Source organism: Impatiens glandulifera, chromosome 7 (genome assembly GCF_907164915.1).
Source record: "Impatiens glandulifera chromosome 7, dImpGla2.1, whole genome shotgun sequence".
In the NCBI taxonomy this organism is placed as follows: domain Eukaryota; kingdom Viridiplantae; phylum Streptophyta; class Magnoliopsida; order Ericales; family Balsaminaceae; genus Impatiens; species Impatiens glandulifera.
In genome coordinates this window covers 50,846,514-50,848,190 of record NC_061868.1, presented here as the reverse complement: position 1 = coordinate 50,848,190, position 1,677 = coordinate 50,846,514, and the positions used below count along the sequence as shown (strand labels likewise).

Genomic DNA, 1,677 nt, shown 5'->3' with positions numbered 1-1,677 from the left:
ATAAAAATGTTCTGGAAATGTAACATTTCAATAAGTAGAAAGGATAACATTGAAATATAAACCTGACACAAGATTCCTGCAAGAAGATACTTCCAGTTCTCCTGCAGAAGGTTGATCTCTGTAGTGATTTCTGCACAAACTCTCTTCTATAGCTGCTTGAATGATGAAGTAGAACATTAACAACAATCAGAACATCAGATCAATTAAAAAAATCTAGAACAGCTGATTACTATCTCATATCAAAGTCATAGAGTCAAAAGAGAAGAATAATAAGTAGAAACGCGAACCTTAGAAGCCTTGCGAGAAGTTTTGTGAGAAAATTGAACTTTGACTGGAGTCTCAATTGGTGGAACCATCTTTAAAACCTGTATTAAAGCATGAATGATGAGATAAACTTCTATTCCGATCTGTAACCGCATTGATTCTATTCTGCATTGATTCTATTCCGATCGATAGCCATAAAACTATAGATCTGGAAAAGTAATATTGATACGGTGATGATCTTGCTAAGCATGATCTATAGAGCGAAATATCACCATTCATGTTGAGAAAGAAGCCTACATAACACAAAGCAATGTGACATTGACATGAATTTACTACAACAGGAAACGACGAATCGAATTCAATAAACCCTACCTAACCTTAGCTTAAGGTTAGGGTATAACTCAGATGGGAGTTCAAGCTGCCCTTGGCGTTTCAAACATTGGATACAAAAAGAAGCCTAAATCAGTACTGTAATCGAAATGTAGTGGAGAAGATAAATAAACCTGAAAAGACGATGCAGATGAACAGCGTGCAGATCGATCGGTGATGGTTCACGCTTTCGTTCTCCTAGGAAGCACTAGCAAATGAGTAATCATTCCATAATGTAAGGGAAACCTAAGATCTCAAGTTGTTTCAGACAATTGTGAAGTTTAAGCCCTTCGTCATACCTTGAGCGTCGACAAAGGCGAGAACGACGAGTGAGAAAGGAAACTTCGGTGTCGGTATGAAGTAAGAACGGCGAAGATGTATAGTGTTCTGATTGATGCTTCGAGAACACGAGAGCCACTCCGAGCGAAGCCAAGCGGCTGGTCCGGCGAAAAAACAAGGGTAGGCAACCGAGGAAGGGAAGGCGACCGGGCAAGGGCTACATCTAGGTCTGGCGAGCGGCTGGATTTCGCGGAGGTACGGCAAGCGGCTGGATTTAGCGGAAGTCCTACAGAGTCGCCAATAGAGGGGAAATGCTGGTCGCGGATTGTGTTTTGGAGGAGACATTTAAATTTTTTAGGATAGCTTCTGTTTAATAGGGTATTTAATTATTAATCATAATATATATATATATATATTAAATGATTGATAACTTATAGTTTAATTTTATTTTATAAAGAATAAGTTAAAATATATATATATATATATTAATTTGTAAATAATTAAAAATTAAAAAGTTTAAATAATATAAATGTGCAAATATTAAGATTCTCATTAAAATCATTCAATAATTATGTAATTTTTTTTTAAAATAACTTAAATAACTTTCATTCCTATAGTGAAATGGAATGATTCTCAACTATTTTTTAGAGTAAAAAGAGTCTCAACGAATAAGAGAATAAACGATTGCTTCTGATGCCGTAAATTTGTCGGAAAATAATTTCCGATGCCGTAAACCATCAGTCGTCAAATTTGTTATTCTATAAA

The 1,677-nt window shown here is 35.7% G+C and overlaps 1 long non-coding RNA gene across 1 annotated transcript; it reads right to left on the bottom strand.

Annotated features, from left to right (window-relative positions):
* Positions 1-48: 48 nt before the first annotated feature.
* LOC124944390 lies at positions 49-1,252 on the bottom strand. The gene is made up of 4 exons (XR_007099888.1): positions 933-1,252; positions 768-831; positions 288-365; positions 49-152 (listed from the first exon to the last, which is right to left on the bottom strand). It is a non-coding gene; the product is annotated as an uncharacterized LOC124944390 (long non-coding RNA).
* Positions 1,253-1,677: the final 425 nt, after the last annotated feature.